Raw genomic sequence first — 16547 nt, 5'->3', positions numbered from 1 at the left:
ATTCGAGGGTGTAAATGATTTTTGTCAGCCATGCAAAAACAAACAAAAAGGTTAGGGCTATAATTCATGTTTGATGAATGGGAGTGCTTTGAATCATTCTTCATGTCTCAAACTTTATGACTAAAGTCTTATATCTGTGTGTTTGCAGATTTTCTCAAAGGGCCTCTGATTGGATACTTGAGAAACTGGGAGCACCAATCAGATCTCTGCAGCTCTGTGGGTAGGACATCCACATCTACACAAATACATGATTTAGTTATGACTTGATGATAGTGAGCACATTTGATAAATGATGACCAAAGTAAAAATACAATAAATAGGGTGCAAAAGAGATACTTAATTCTGTTTCCATCTCATTTGCTGTAGTAGACACTGCAAATGAGGAACGCTACTGGAGGAAAATGAATTTTCATCTTCTTTCTTTGCTAACAAGTATACACCGGTATTTTGCTAAATCTGCTTTTGTAAACTGAAAACACAAAGTATTGCTACCAAATCCAAACACACATAGTCAATAGAGTTGAGCCAAGGCCAAAGGGTCAGATGTACAGTAATGTCTCTTAGTTTTGATGTGATGATACAGCTGACACCGAGGTCAGGACTCAACATCTGCTTCATTTCAATGGTCTCCCTCTGCACTGCACCCCTGGGTGATGTGGACTTTCACTCAAAGCTTTGATTTCGGGACAGAAACATTTACTATATTGTCCAGTCAGGCACTTGATGTTCAAACACTCCACAGCGCTGGACTGTCCTTCACAGACAAAATATACAAACCCCTGGTGATTGTTTTAAATGCCATGTGATAATGTTGCCAAGGGGTTTGTCCATTCTACTTTAGAAAACAAGCAGCAGAAAGAATTGTTATAAAAACTGTCAGGAACACCTCAGCATTTTAGTGGCACATAAAAAAATGACTAGGACAAATAATAAAGAATAAAGTCATAATAAAACGAGATTAAAATCATAATATTTTGAGAATAAACTCAAAATTACGAGAATGGTCAAAGTATTATGACAATGAAGTCTATATTAATAAATGATCATTTAATGCATCCTTGTTGAATAAAATCATCATTTTTATTATTTGAACAAAAATCTTACCGACCCCAAACTTTTGCATTGAAACATTTTCTGCTAAATATAATGGATAAAACTTTACAATACGGTTCATTAGTTAATGTTTTAACTAACATGAACTAACCATGAGCAATACATTTGTTGCTGTATTTGTTAATCTTTGTTAGCGTTAGTTAATAAAAATACAGCCGTTCATTGTTTGTTCCTGTTAGTTCACAGTGCATTAACTAATGTTAACAAGATTTTAATAATGTATTAGTAAACGTTGAAATTAACACTAACAAAGATTAATAAATGCTGTAGAAATGCAGTTTATTATTAGTGCATGCTAACTAATGTAGTAAACTAATGTTAACTAATGAACCTAATGTAATAAACTAATGTTAACTAATGAACCTAATGTAGTAAACTAATGTTAACTAATGAACCTTATTGTAAAGTGTTACCATATAATGCCATATTCTAACACTGGGAAAACCCACTGTAATTTTCCACACCCCATCACAACATAATTTCTTTTGACAAGCCCTCTGTAATGAAAATCCCTCATATATAATGAATGTTGACACCTACATCATAGCTCAGATTGTAAGTTATACTTGCTATACTATACTCTCTTGCCAAACTATTGAGAGTTAAGGGTGGACAGAAATCTTGAAATGCTAAAAAAGAAAACGGATCATCAAAGAGCAAGAAGACCAATCACAATGGGCCTGGCAGGCTTGTGTAATTGTTGCGTCACTCTGTCTCAGATGACCTTGCTAGCTTGCTCTTTCCTGGTCCCAGATGAATAAAGTTAGATTGAGATTCATGGGCTTTCTCCTGCACTCCCGTCCTCTGACTAATGCATATCTTTATCCATTCCTCTTTTCCTCCTCTCCTCCAACCAGCCTGTTTCTCCTTCGCCAGTAAAAGTTTATTTTCTTTTTCTTTTTTTCTAACAGAACAGCAGATTCATGACGTGGTTGGAGTAAGAAAAATGGACAGGAAAAGAAATTCCTTTTCATTGTTCTCTTTTCCTTTTGTATAAACTCTCACACAGACACGTGCTTCTGCAACATATATAGTGGGTCCAAACATCCAAGTCCAGTAGTGAAAATGCTTGCCTTTTGCATGATTTAATTTGATACAAAATGTAACAGGTTTTCAAGGTGGTCTCAGACTTTTATACCCCATTACATATATGATGATCTGTTGTGTGTTTACTAGAAAGTCTAACCAATTGGGTATAGGTTATATAGGGCTTTTGGCTAATACAATTACATTTAAAACATCACAAAATCTATGAACAAGAAATGAATGGTAAAGGTCACCCAGATGCTTGAGGCGTTAACTTATATGACAATGGCAGAAATACTTAATAATGCAGGGAATTCAGACTAATATTTGAGAAAAGATCAAGTGTAAAATGGAAGTGTATAGTGCACTAAATATTGTTACATATTTAATACCCTGACAAAAAGTACTGTGGTGGTACCATGGTGATGGTATCAGACGGTAATACCATGGTACTGTATGATTACCATATTACCAGAGAATACCGTGGTATAACAATCATGACAATACAGCAGTACATTTTTGTGAAAGTAAAAAAAAAAAGAAAATCATGCCCCTTGAACAAGAGTTATTTCTTTTTGTCCACCATTTTTGAAGTTCACTACAGACAAGAAGGAATAATTGTTTTTCAAGAAATGAAAAAACTGAAACCAGTTACAATTGTGCCCAGTCGGTGTGTAAAAATGTGCACTATACTGTTCAAAAGTTTCAAGAGGTTAGTAAGATTTTTTTTTTAACTCTTTCCCCACCAACGTTTTTTTTAGTTTTTAAGTTGCCATACACCGCCAGCTTTTTTGATAATTTTCACAAACATTTCATGGCCCCCTGAATATTTTGTTGTATGAATATCTGAACATGCAATATGTGTATATATGCACACGTTTTATTCTAGCTTCATGCATTCTTTTTTATCAACACTTGAATGTGGGTAAGTTTCATAAAAAAAAAAGCAATATTTTGAACAAAAAGCTGAGAAAATCATGTTGTTGTTTATTCAAAAGACTACAAGGTTCATAAGCAATGCTTTTTGTTTCATCGCTTTGTTTCTGCTAGTTTTTTGTCTGTTTTGATCCGGAGATTCAGTACTCTTTCAGAAGATGTGTAATAGCGCCACACAACGTATAACAGTAGCTAAGTTTCCATCCACTTGTCAATCGAATTATCTGAAGTTCGGTAAAAAAACTCATGCGAATAAAGCTGGTGAAAGTGTGTTTCCATCCAACGACTTTAAAGCGAATAAAAACCTGTGCGTAATGACGTCACATGCTGTTTTGCGATCAAATTGGTATATCGAATTGATTTCCATTCATTTTCGCACTGAATCGCACACAAGCAAACATTTGCGAACAAAGTTTTGCTAGACAAAATGGATCGCGCCATCTACCAACAAATGATCAATATTGCACAAGTTGTAATAGTGCTTATGTGCCAGCTGATAGCGACATATCAAGCTATAATAAGAAAACAACGACGCTATCAACACATTGCTATGATGATGCAGATGCGCGTAAATGCCCGACGATATTCGGCAAATAACGTTTCCATCAGCGTTTATCGCATAAGCCGTATATCGATCAAGATAAAATCAGATGAGACCGAACGCATTTCATTTGAGTCGATATTCATGAAATTCAATCGAATTTTACTGTTTCCATAAGGCATTTTTCATTCGATATCACTTAATTCGGATAAAAACGTGTGGATGGAAACATCTTACCAACCCCAATCTTTTGGACTGGATTTAGACAGACTTCAAAGGCACAAAATGCCATGTCTGATAATATACAATAGACATCCCACTTTAGAAATTAAAAAGCAAAGATATAGTGACTACGATGCTTATTTCTTAGTAGAAACTGAGTCAAGCTGGAAAAACACACACACACACACACACACACACACACACAAACCGCCGACAGTGAAGGAAATATCTATGCTGTCTTCAAATAACAGGATGTTATTCAAACATTGAATTCAGACGTGTCTTGAAGACTTCCTACTGCCTGTGACAACAGAATATGTTTCAGATTAGATAGTGATGGAGGAACTGAAGAGAAAGGAACATTTACTCAGAAAGGCAACAAAACCTTTATGAATCAGGTTTATAGAGACCTCAGACAATTTCTATTATGCTGGGCTGTGTTTGTTGAAAGAGAGAGGACAAACAGATGCAATAAAACACAATTGTGCGTCTGTCATTCTTAAGGTTAAGCCATGGCTCTGTGTTCCCTCACCTCTGTATGCAGCTAATAGGATTTAGAGGTTTGGGATTCATTCGCTTACAAAGCTTTGACTCCCTCAAGACAACATAATCCCTCCTTAACACAGCTAATAGAAACCTAGCAAGAATTTACTCACCTCCGTCGAGGGGTGTACAGTTTGCCTGTCAATTTTCATTCAAAAGTAAACATGATCTATCAAAAGGTCGTGTTGAACCCTGACGTCATGAGACGGGACACAACAGGTCGGTTACGATGGCTGTATGTTTTTAAGGGAATGATGGCCCGTATCAGTGAAGCCGTATAATGAGGAGGATCAGCTGGTGATAGATGTTTAAGCTTAAGGCTTAAGGCTTGCTTTGGCTCTATCCCAACATAAATCTATGCAGATCCAAGTGAAAACATACATCCAATATATCTCATGCTTTTATTTAAGCAAAGGGCTTAACTTGTGCAAGAACAAGATCCAGAACCTGTGGATTTGGATCTGGAAGCTGTTATTGCATCATTCTCACACACTTCAATTACATTTTAAAGCTGCAGTCCATAGTTTTCCCTCTTTGTCGCCATCTCTGTTCGAAATCTGCAATTGCAGTTATTCGCAGAATTATCAACTTTGTGCCTCGGCACGGCACAGCGCGGATGAATCCAATGTTTTGAGGAGAATGTGAGGCTGTCAATCACCGCGCCGGTGTGGATACTGTCATTCGCAATCACAGATTCTACTTTTTTGGAAGTATGACCAACATAAGAATTTTCATCGGAAAATGTCAAATGAACAAGAATGTAACATCCACTTTTGTTCTGTCCAACTAAGGGAAAATAAGCATTGCAGGAAATCGCGCTGATTAAATCTAACGATCGCTTATCATATCACGTCAAACCGTGCAAATTATACTTTGTTCTCAAATTGTTAACGTTAACAACATCAGCATTGCGTGACTACATTTAATGTGTATTAGGGCTACCTGTAGTTCAGTAGCCTACTCCGTAACTGTATGAATTATGCGAACAAGTGCGCTACTGTTACTTAATTGAACCATTGAAATGTGGTAGAAAAAAAGCCGTCTCTGCGTCCGTTTTGAACCCCTTCAAAACACGGAGTTCACGCCACCTTTCAAATGCCCTTCCAATATTTATCCTTGTTTTCGCATGGGCGGTTGCAGTCTCTTTTTTTCTGTAGCCACTCCGAAGTCCTTTGCATTTTACAACGGGTGAATCTCCAGTTGTCACTGGTGATTGTCGTTTGAAACTTTCTGTATCCGCCATCAAATTGAAAAGTTTAATCATATCAAGTGCTGTGAGAAAAGGCTATAAATCTCCACCTCCAACATCCTCACACAATATAGCCTACTAGCCGAGACTCCTTCTTTATGTGTACAGATGTGACGTAATGACGCAAAGACATGCTTGAATTTCCCGCGGAAATACACCAGTACAGCTGGAATTAAAAACATTATTACAATCTTACCGTTTTGAATCGAGCTACGGCAAGCAGAGAGTTTTGAACACTGGCTGGTTATGTACTTGCTCAAAAATTTATTTTGGATAATTTTTAACCCAAAAAAGTTACGGACTGCAGCTTTATGTACACTAATTGTATGCTATGATCTTTGCCAGTGTTTCAGAAAAAATAAAGTAGAAAACTAATAATGTTCGATCAACCAAACTTTGAGTTTGAGTTTACATTGAGTGCATTTACAAAAATATAAATATCCAAAATCAGCTCAATGTTGAATTTTTTTAGCAGTTTTTCAAGTCAAAATACAGTTTGAACACACTTGGGCATGTTGAATAAGCCATGAGAATGATAGTAAAATTGTTTGTATACGGAGCAAAATCATGGGGCGAAAATAATGGATTTTACTTAAAAATACAAAATACAAGTTAAAAATACAGTATAAGGTGTTTTAATGCCCTATATTACACATCTTTTAATGTGAAGATAATAAGGGCTACAGTTTAAAGTTTACATGCATGTAAACGTACTCATTGCTTTACATTTCATTAGCTGACAGAATCGAAAGCTTGTAGTTTTGTATAAATTTGTATACCGGTATGTATATACTTAAATTGATAAAATAATTATATATTTCTATAATTAAATAATAATAGAAATACTTTAATAATAATACTAAGTATCTTATGCTCCCCAAGGCTGCATTTATTTGATCAAAAATACAGTAAAATTTTTTTATTACAATTTAAATTTTCATCATTTAAAATAACCTTTAGAAATCATTCTAATATGCTGATTTGGTGCTCAAGAAAGATTTATTATTATTATTATCATCAATGTGGAAACTTTTTTTTTTTCAGGATCCTTTGATGAATAGAAAGACTTTGGATCGATTTAATTCCCCCTAGCAGAATAAAAGTAATAATTTATTATTACATTTTTATATATATATATATATATATTTCATTCAAACGGCAAGAAGGACTTGCTTTGGAGATCTGGAAGCAGGGTCAAAAAGGAGCCCCTCTGTGCAGGGAATCAAATATTAAACTGAGCTTATTCCCTGCTTTCCTAACAGGTGGATTGAGCTTGAGAACTGCGCAGCGGACGGCATCTCTCCTCATCTATTCAGCTCATGTCTTTACTGCTGAATTTGCTGTAATTATGTTCTGCTGGCAGTGAGGTCACGGGTATAGTTTGGAGCGCAGCATTAGGATGGGCAATATTACATATTGAGACTAACAGGAAGGTTAACCCATGAGGTCTCTGCCTAGAGCACTATAACAATAAAAGTAAAAATAAATAATAGCATTGTTATGGCCTGCTTGTGGTTGCTCAAGCAAGCTATAATAATAAGAGAAGATAAAGGAATCCAATAAGAACACCAACAACAGCCAGTGAGGAGTCGAATTACACTCAACAAGAAAACTAAATAAAGAAAAGAAAGAAAAGAAACTAACAGGCAGAAGATGAAGAGGAGATCATAGCCTGACAACAACATTCTCTCTACACTGAGCTTCATCCTCCTCATTCACACTACTGGATCAATCAATGCTATATTCAATTAGCATGAAATTATAAAAATAAAAATAAATAAAAATGTTTAAACAAAAATGTAATGTTCAGCTGAGATTATTCATTATATTATTCACATACATGACATTTACACTACGTTTAGGTTTAGTGAATTTTTTTGTTGTTGATGTTTTTGAAAGAAGCTGCATTTATATGATGCTAATACAATAAATGCAGCAACACTGTTTCAAATATTATTACAATTTAAAGTTACAGCTTTCTGTTTTAACATATTTTAAAATGTAATTTATTCCTGTGATGTCAAAGCTGAATTTTCAGCATCATTCCTCCAGTCTTCAGTGTCACATGATCCTTCAGAAATCATTAATTTGATGATTTGCTGCTCCGGAAACATTAATGTTGAAAACAGTTGTGCTGCTTACTATTTTGGGGGAAACCATGGTACATTATTTTCAGGATTATTTGATGAATATTAGAATGAATTTTTTGTAACAATGTGAAATGTCTTTATTTTTAATCAATTTAATGCATCCTTGCATAAAAGTATTACTTTCTTGTTTTGTTTTTATGAACCCTAATACCCACATTCAAGTGTTGATTAAAAAAAAAGAATGCATGAAGCTAGAATATTTTTTAAGCAGAGGTTCTGTTCTTTCTTTTGAATAGCCTATTGCATGTTCAGATATTAATTTTCATTTGGCAGACCTTAGTCACTATGTGCAGTTATAAGGAAAAGACACGTGAATATTCTTTAAAAATTCCTCTTTTTGTTCAACTGAAAAAATAAAAGAGGTTTGAAGTTTCATTTAAATGTCCCCCTGAGCTGTCTCTGCATTTTTCTTTATTAAAACACGTCCTCTTAAAACTTCTATAAGCTTTAAAAAGTCTAACACAGCAGAGAGCTGAAGCGAAGGGCATTAAAGAGACAGAGACAGAGTGTGTGTGTTTGTGCATGTGATTTTACAAAACCCTCATCTATTCTCTATTATCTTGTCAGTTAGTCTCTGGTCTTTTAAACACATTCTCATCTGGCTTGTGATGCTGAGCAGCTAAATGGCGAATGTCATGATGCCCAGGTGTCAAGAGCACCGCACACCCCAGAGGAAGAGGATATAAGAAATCTTTTCGTTTGCAGGTTTTGTGCGTGTTTATAAAGAGAGATGCTGTCAGCTCTTATGCTTTAGATGTGTGTCTTTGAGTATAAAAAGGGAAAGAGGAAGAGAAGTTTTGAAAGGAAGATGTTTGAGTACTTCTAAAACCTTAAAATCTTGTGCTTTTCTTTTTAGACCATGTTTGGTCCTTGCTCCTAATAGCAGTATTGCTCAGTCTCACGGTACACATAATAGATTCATTAGGCAGCTGAGGATAAAGGACCATGCTTTTTTTTTTCCTTAATAGGGTTCTTAAATAACATACATGTTCCTCCATCCTACTAAAATGATAGAATGGATGTCTTGCTGAAAGGGTTTAAATAGACGTTCTGAAGTAAATGTGAGTGGATTTTGCTTGAGCAAAACTTGCTGCAAAGCCAAATGAATTATAACATGTTTGGGTGGCTTCATGAAAAGTCAGGTTCTAGAATATTTAGACTTAACTATTTTGGTCGATTTGAATTAGGAAATTAACGTTGATTGAAAATCTTTAAAAATTTTAATTTTATGTGTAATATTACATTATAATTTTAAATGATAGTTTTTGTTCAAATTTATGAAACATTTTTTATACACTAGGCCTACCGTTCAAAAATTTGGGGTCAGTAAGATTAAAAAAAAAAATTGTTTCATTCAGAAAGGACACATTAAATCAGAAAAGATTTCTATTTCAAATAAATGCTGTTCTTTTGAACTTTTTTATTAATCAAAGAATACAAAAAAATTATAATATGTATAACCGTGTCCAAAAAAAGAATAATTTTAAGCAGCACAAAATTGATGATGATAATAATAAGAAATGTTTCCTGAGCTGCAAATCATCATATTAGAATGATTTCTGAAGGATCATGTGACACTGAAGACTGGAGTAATGATGCTGAAAATTCAGCTTTGATCACAGGAATAGATTACATTTTAAAATATATTCAAATAGAAAACAGTTCTTTTAAATTGTAATAACATTTCACAATATTACTGTTTTTACTCTATTGATCAAATAAATGCAGCCTTGGTGAGCTTGAATAAATGCAGCTTTTCCCAAAAGTCTTACCTTTACACCGTCATATTTTGTTATTATCAATAACTGTGCTCTGTAAATATCCTGAACACAGGGGAAAAATATTTATTGTCTAACAAATTATTACACTTATAAACATCATATTAATCTGAGCTGGTGGAGAGAAAAAGAAAAAAAAACATTTGTGAGTGCAATGTAACTTTAACACATTTTTATCAGGCAGGGAACACATTATCTGTGTAATTCACATCCCACTTTTTTAAAATGAGAAGAAAAAAAAAGAATTTAGAGACAATGAGCATCCAACATGTAGGCCTATTTACAGTAGGCTACAACCCGTGTGTGTGCGCTTATTAAATACCTTGGTTAATTTGATGTTCTCAGATACCGAAAAGACTAATCAGTTCAACACATTGGGCCCTATCTTGCACCCAGCGCAATTGACTTTGTACACCGACGCATGTATCATTCCTATTTTGCACTCGCGCAAAGCGCGCTTTTCCCTCCACAGAAGCACGTCGCTAAACTAGGGAATGAACTTGCGCTCCCTGGGCGGTTCAGCGCAAAAAAGGAGGCGTGTTCCGGCGCAAACGTTCCTTCATGCTATTTTGCAGGTTTAGAAAACAATTGCGCCACTAACCAGGAAAAAATAGTTTAAAGTCAGTGGCGCGTTGCGCATGTTATTCATATGCTATTTTAAGGGCGCATGCTTGGCCATAATCAATGTAGCGTGTGCACAACGCGCATACACTTTGATTCTCTCATCTACACAGAAGCAGCAGTTTTCATTTTTGCAAATCATACATTATTATGATAGATAGATAGATAGATAGATAGACAATTTATGTAAAAGCATACATCTAGCTTACACATTTACCCAAATTATCATACACCTTTTTAACCGAAGTTAATTTGGGTGGGTTTCTCCATCCCCAACGTCCCTGACGAGAGCGTTGCTCTCCTTGGCTGTGAACCGCTCCTGGCGCGCGTCTGGCAAATCCGCCGTTATAATAGGAATCCGCTTTAGAACAAAGCGCGTCTGCTCTTAAAGGGAATGTGAGATGACGCTTTGATTGGTTTATTTCACGTTATGCCCAAACCACACCTATGAATAATGAAGCTACTTCAGACCAACCCATTTTAGATTTGCGCCTGGCGCAAGAGTCATTTATCCCGCTGGGAAAATAGCAACAGCGCCAAGACCCGCCCACAAAGTTACTTGCGCTTTGCGCTTTGACACTTGCGTTTCAGATCGTTAAAATAGGGCCCATTATGTTTTGTGTTTAAATAATGATTCTGCAGAATTATGCAGATTTTCTCCCCAAAAACAGCACAGCAAATATGAAGAAAATCCATCTGGGTCTATCAATGCAGGCAACGAGAATACAGACAGTATTAACAGACAGCAAATGCAGTCAGCTTGTAACAACAGTTGAGATTTACACAAAAGCCAAATTACAGCAAGCATTCATATCCTTCAGTAAATATATCCACACTGCCAAAATCGAGTGATGAGCCCCGTTACCCCCTCCTGCACGCGATCGCACACAATTTAACTCGTTTCCTACTGATTATCTTCTTCAAACACTAATACACTGTATTCTGAGACAGCATCCTTATACACATCCTTGAACAGTCAAACACAAACTTTTAATATACACTTATGCATGCAGTCTAAAGCTTCCATGATAACACACACACACACACTTTCTTACTCATTATAGGTAATGTATTCTGCTTTAATGAGATGCTGGTGGGGGGGAAGCTGCCATCACTGTGAGTTCCAGCTGAGAAAGAGTCAGTGGGGAATCTAAACAGCATCAGCATGCAATATCAGCACACACCAAGAAAACTTTACTTCAGGTATTACACAGCGCCCTAAACACACTCCACTCGACATTAGAAAACGCACCGTTCCAGCTCTCCATTCTGATTGAAAGTGTTGAGAGAAATTGAGGGTTTATTCAGTATGATTGTTTGCCGCGTTTATTAGCGACGTACAAAGTGCAACAAAGTTTTCTTTCAATTCACCCTGAGATTTATTTTAAAAACAAAAAAGCTTCAATACTGCTAATAAAGTAAAAATACGTGATTCAGTGGAATCCATAATGTGGCTTGTTGAGGAGAGGTGGTGCTACTACTGTTAAAGCGGATCAAGCCATATCTACAAACCAAAAAACCATAGAGAATATAAGCTTTCTGACTTGGGCCACAGTAAGCAACTACCCAAAACCCACTCAGAATACCATAGCAAGCACCTTGTGACCAGAACACCTTAGCAAAGCACATCCTAGCGATCACCTAACAACCACTCAGAACACTACCAATCAATCACATCACAACTAGCGGTTAACCGATATTGATTGATTGATGGACGATGCCGATATCTTAGAGAGCATGGTGGCTGATATATATTGGATTTAAATAGGCAATTTGCTTAAGAGTCTATGTTTGGATTATTATTGCAGTGATTATTATATTTCTAGCATGTTTGGCAAGAGTTCTTCTAACCCTAATTGATGGACCTTTTGATTTCTTAAGCAACCTTGTAGGAAGACACATCATGGCCATATTCCAGGATGACAATGTCAAGATTCATCAGGCTCAGACTGTGAGAGAATGGTTGGGAGGGAGCATGAAGAATCTTTTTCACACATGAATTGGCATCTCCGAGTCCAGATCTTAAATTCATTGAAAGTCTTTGGGATGTTCTGGAGGAGACTTTAGGAGTGCTGGACTCTTGCATTCTCAATCCAAGATCTTGACCAAAAATTATAAATAATTAATTTGAAAATCAGTTTAAAAATAATAAATAAACAGACTTGTACTTTTTTTTTTTTTTTTTTACAAATAAAGCTATTATTAAAAAAATATGAATAAAAGGAAGTGAGCACTGTAACATAAAGGGCACTCTGTAATCGGGTAAGTTTGTGTCAACCACAACGTCGTCAAAATAAGTCCTGCTTCCGTCACATTGGCCAAACAGAAAAACATATTGGCTGATGCCGATATGTAAAAAAATACCAAATAACAAGCACTGAAAACACCTTGACAACCACCAGAACACCCTAGCTGCATAGCTACTACATACAGTGCCCTCCACTAATATTGGCACCCTTGGTAAATATGAGCAAAGGCGGCTGTGAAAATAAATTGGATCTTTTGATCCTTCATTCAAAACATTCTAGCCCTTCATTAAAGAATTGAAAGTGGTGGGAAACTCGCATTATGAAATACATGTTTTTCACTAGTTTATGTTGGCCACAATTATTGCAACTTTCTTTTGCCGAGATAACAGCTCTGAGTTTTCTCCTATAATGCCTGATGAGTTTGGAGAACACCTGCCAATCAGAGACCATTTCTTCATACAGAATCGCCAGATCCTTCAGCTTTCCAGTTCCATGTTAATGCTTCTTCTCTTCAGTTCACTCACTCATTTCCTATAGAGTTCAGGGGTCAGGGGACTGGGACAGCCATAGCAGAAGTTTCATTTTTTGCTCAGTGACCCTTTTTTGTGTTGATTTTGGATCCTTGTCCTGATGGAAGATCCAACCACGGCCCATTATAAGATTTCTAGCAGAAGCTGTCAGGTTTTGATTTTTTATCTGTTGGTATTTGCTAGAATCTATGATACCATATATATGAACAAGATGTCCAGGACCTCCACCATCTGGCTTTTGTGTTTCTCATATTTATACTCCAGTGGAACAGGAAGTCATGGCTGGACAATTTCATGTTCCTAGTCACCCTGGTGTGCTAAAAAACAAATATGAATGGGAATACTTCAGAGATATTTTGCTCATAATAATTCCTTGGGGTGCCAATAATTGTGGCCAGCATGCATTGAAGAAAAACATTTATTTCATAATGTGATATCCCCCTTGTTTTACTTCAATGAAAGATTAGACTTTTGTGAATTTTTTGAATGAAAGATCAAAGGATAAACAGTGCAGATTTTTTCACAGATGCCTTCGCTCATATTTACCCAGAGTACCAATATTAGTAGAGGACACTGTACATGACTGTTGTTATTGTTAACTAAAACTATTAAAAACAGTTTTCAGTAATTGTAAAAAATATATATATTTTTATATATAAACTTTAAAAACTTAAACGAAAATTTGCCTTGGCAACTAACTGAAAAAAGTTTAAGCTGAAGTAGTAAAACTGCTAAAACTGAAATGAAAAATATTTTTTTTTATTAAAAAACATGAAACTGAAATGAATAAACATGTAATAAAATTACTAGAACAAACTAAACAAACATAAAAAAGTGCATATGATTAAAAATTGTATATATAAATGATGTTAGAAAATACTAGCTCGGTTTCACATGTCCCCAAATAATCATCAGATTCCCCTTCCTTGCAGCTTCAGTTACCCATTTGTAGCAGGATGTTTTTGAAATGTAGGCCTAATATTAGTTTTTTCCTGTGTTCATGATCTGTGCTCTGCAAAAGCAATAGAACAGATTTCTGGAGTGTGAAGAAACACCATTAAGCATCAAAATTTCCCAGGGCCATATTCATATGCTTATCACCCTCACTCGACATCTACAATAAAGTGATGCTTTAATCCAGTGCGCTTCACATCTCTAATCTGCGAGGCAGTTCATGCTACATATTAATAAAACAGACAACATTTACACAATATTTGACTTCACATGACGTGAAAGAATATGCCCTACATAGTAAATCATCCGTGTTAATTAATGCAAATTCATAAATAAATGACATATTGCACGTTGCTTGTACTGAAAATTGCAAAAGATTACAACACGCATTTATAGTACATGATGACATATTTCAGTTTGGGGTGAACTCTCTCTTTAACGTTAAATGGCTAGGCTTCAGTGAATCCTTGGTGGTCTCATCAGGAAATATGTTTGGTCTTGCACAATCTGCACTTTTTGTATGTCATGTCTTCTGTTTCCCCCCCCCCTCTTGTTTCAGGATAAACTCTATATCAATGGCTGCCAAGTTCAAAAATAGCTCCATGCTGTGGAAAGACGTGCAAATTTATGCAGCTTTCTCAAAGTTGGCAGTGAAAAGACCTGACACTTTTACTCTGAGCCAATGTACAGTCTAATCTCCTAGAATGAGTGCATAACCACACCACACACGGCATACAGAAGAAAGCATAGAAGAAGAAGAAGAAGAAAAACATTCACACCCAAGTGATGGCGGTTAGTCTCACAAGTAATTACGTACTTCATCTGCAGCATGAAGTGCATGAGAACAGCATGCAGGTCAACAATTCCTATATGGAGCGAAACAACCCTCAATGCAGTGTTGTGCGCAGGTAAAGGGTTTTTTCCCCAGCTGTTTCAGATTTGACCCTGAAAGCACAGCAAATAAATATCAGACAAGCATCATTACATGGGTGGTGTTGCTTAAAAATCAGAAGATGGAAGAGAGACTGATCTTGTGCTTGGGTAGATTCATGAAGTTGTACCAGAGGGATCGCAACCGACGTGCATCTCCTCTCTTTTTGGGTAATCATTGTAAAGATTTAATTTCTCGGACACAATGAGATGAAGATAAATGTAGCCTACTGCATGAAAAGACGACTCTAAGAACAAAAAAAAAGAAAAAATTCTTGTTCTGAAAACCTTGTTTTGTTCTAAGCTCAAATGTCTTACCTTTCTCGTGTGCTTTTACCATAGTGTGTAATTCCTACTTTCTTGCTACCTAGCAACCTTGTAAAATCACCCATCCATGTGGAGGTCAAAGAGAGCGCTTGTATTGTGAGGTGCGAACAAGCCACACCAGTCCATAAACCTGTTCTTCCTTCCCACGGTTCATGCATGCTACATACAAGATGCCCAATCACATCTACAACGCGCCACTGCTTCATGTTCGTCTTCTGTCTCCAGTGTTGACTAGGTAGGAAGTTCCGTGCCATCTGTAGTTTCAGTCTAATCATAACTGTGCAAATCAGATAGCCCTATGGGTAGCACCGCCTGTCACCAGAAGCAGGGTAACTATGGAGACGGTCCCCGTGGACAAGTAGGCCCCTATACCATGTCTTTCAAAAGCATTCCCTGATTCACTGAAACATTCGGATTTCTCTTGTTTTCTTAATCAGATAAGGACAGAGATGAATTGGCACACAAAAAAGGCTTCCCCTTGGGTGTTTCGATAGCTCAGCAGATGTGAACCACAGTGTGTGTGTTTGCTGTGCGACCTGAACCCTGTCCAATTATGTGTCACCGAACACCCACTCACTAAACAACGGCCATTACACAATTATTTCAGCTCTACAAACACACTCCAATGCACATCTACACAAAAACAAATTAGCAACTGCCCGTTTGTGCCGCACCCTGTAGTGTTTATCCGACCTTTGAGTAAGGGTGCTCTGATCTATTCTTAACAACAATGTGTTTTAAGCATAAAAAAATAAGAGATGAGAAAGTACTGACAACTTCCTGTGAAATAAATAAATAAAAAGTCTTTATCAACAGGAAGTAATTAAATGTAAAATAACACTGCATTGTCTTCACTGTATAAATGAAATAGAGATTAATCCTACTAAATCCTACTAAGTGATTTTCTCTGTCTTTTCTTGATTAACATAAATGACAGACGACAGCAGGAATATTAGGCTGATGTCACTTTAAGACAGCATGCACGGATCCAATATACTGATACACATGCAACATATTTGCCCACTGTTTATGTTCACTTTAGACATAACCGATGGTATTTAAGTGAATACTCACCTAGCCGGTTTCTAGGTTTCTGTGTTTTTAACCATTTAGGCGCAAACCCGAAGCTCAAAGTTCACTTTGCTTGTTCGTTTTTTCACTCCGTCTCGGAATGCACGCACAGAAAGCCGATTGGGTAAGAGTATCACGTTCGCCGCTTAATGCAGTTTTAATAACTCTTTTTTTTATTATCGTTTAGCAACAGACTTTATTTTACGACAATCACTGATCTAGCTGATTGGACATCAACTTTTAGCTTTTATTGAGAAAAGAAAGTGCACCGCTGTGAAGGAAAGCAATGCATGCATGCAATTCAAAT

General features: G+C 36.3%; 1 protein-coding gene across 2 annotated transcripts in view; it reads left to right on the top strand.

Moving 5' to 3' along the window:
- Positions 1 to 16547, top strand: part of elfn1b (extracellular leucine-rich repeat and fibronectin type III domain containing 1b) — a 110796-nt gene that overhangs the window by 84769 nt on the left and 9480 nt on the right. For both annotated transcript variants that reach the window (XR_014603371.1, XM_084090828.1), the window contains exon 2: positions 149 to 220. The gene's annotated coding sequence lies outside the window, so the exon portion shown is untranslated. The remainder of the gene's footprint in view (positions 1 to 148; positions 221 to 16547) is intronic.

This window comes from Abramis brama (genome assembly GCF_963993115.1).
Source record: "Abramis brama genome assembly, chromosome: 2".
Classification (NCBI taxonomy): domain Eukaryota; kingdom Metazoa; phylum Chordata; class Actinopteri; order Cypriniformes; family Leuciscidae; genus Abramis; species Abramis brama.
The sequence above is the reverse complement of the archived record's forward strand: the minus strand, read 5'-3'. Positions and strand labels throughout refer to the sequence as shown.